The sequence below is a fragment of the Nannospalax galili genome, unplaced genomic scaffold (assembly GCF_000622305.1).
Source record: "Nannospalax galili isolate Female #2095 unplaced genomic scaffold, S.galili_v1.0 scaffold1812, whole genome shotgun sequence".
NCBI lineage: Eukaryota > Metazoa > Chordata > Mammalia > Rodentia > Spalacidae > Nannospalax > Nannospalax galili.
Genome location: NW_008331838.1, coordinates 242,976 through 244,021, shown reverse-complemented (window position 1 = coordinate 244,021; position 1,046 = coordinate 242,976).

The window sequence follows — 1,046 nt, the reverse complement described above, 5'->3', positions numbered from 1 at the left end:
ATGGATTTACAGCAGAATTCTATCAGACATTTAAAGAAGATCTACATCCAATACTATTTAATTTATTCAAAAAAATAGAAATGGAGGGAGAACTTCCAAATTCCTTCTATGAAGCCAGCGTCACTCTACTTCCAAAGCCAGGTAAAGATACAACCAAAAAAGAAAACGATAGACCCATATCCTTAATGAACATAGATGCAAAAATTCTCAACAAGATACTTGAAAACCACATACAGACACACATCAAAAAGATCATCCAGCAAGATTAAGTCAGCTTTATCCCAGAGATGCAGGGACTGTTCAATATACGTAAGTCAATAAACTTCAAAAATCATATAAATGGACTCAAAGACAAGAAACACATAGTCATCTCAATAGAGGCAGAGAAGGCCTTTGACAAAATTCAACGTTCATTTATGTTCAAAGTCCTAGATGGAACTGGACTGGAGGGAACATACCTCAACATAATTAAAGCCATATGAAACAAATCCACAGCCAACATCATTCTAAATGGAGAAAAACAGGAAGCATTCCCATTGAAGTCAGGAACCAAACAAGGCTGTCCACTATCCCCACTTCTCTTGAACATACTCTTCTTTAACATAGTGCTTGAAGCTCTTGCAAGAGCAATAAGACAAGAGAAAGAAATTAAAGGAAGAATAATTAGAAAAGAAGAGATCAAATTATCCCTTTTGCAGATGATATGATATTACATCTAAGAGATGCCAAAAATTCCACCAGAAAACTGATAGAAATTATTAACATGTTCAGTAAAGTGGCAGGTTACAAATTATTAACACTTTCAGTAAGGTGGTGGGTTACAAAATTAACCTACAAATGTCTGTAGCCTTTCTATATACCAACAACAAGCAATCAGAGAAAGAGCACATGGAAATACTCTTCACAATAGCTGCAAAAAAATAAAACATCTCAGAATAATCCTGACCAAAGACGTGAAGGAGCTTTACAATGAAAATTTTAAATCTTTAAAGAAAGAGATTGAGGAAGACATCAGAAGATGGAAGGACCTCCTATGCTCATGGATT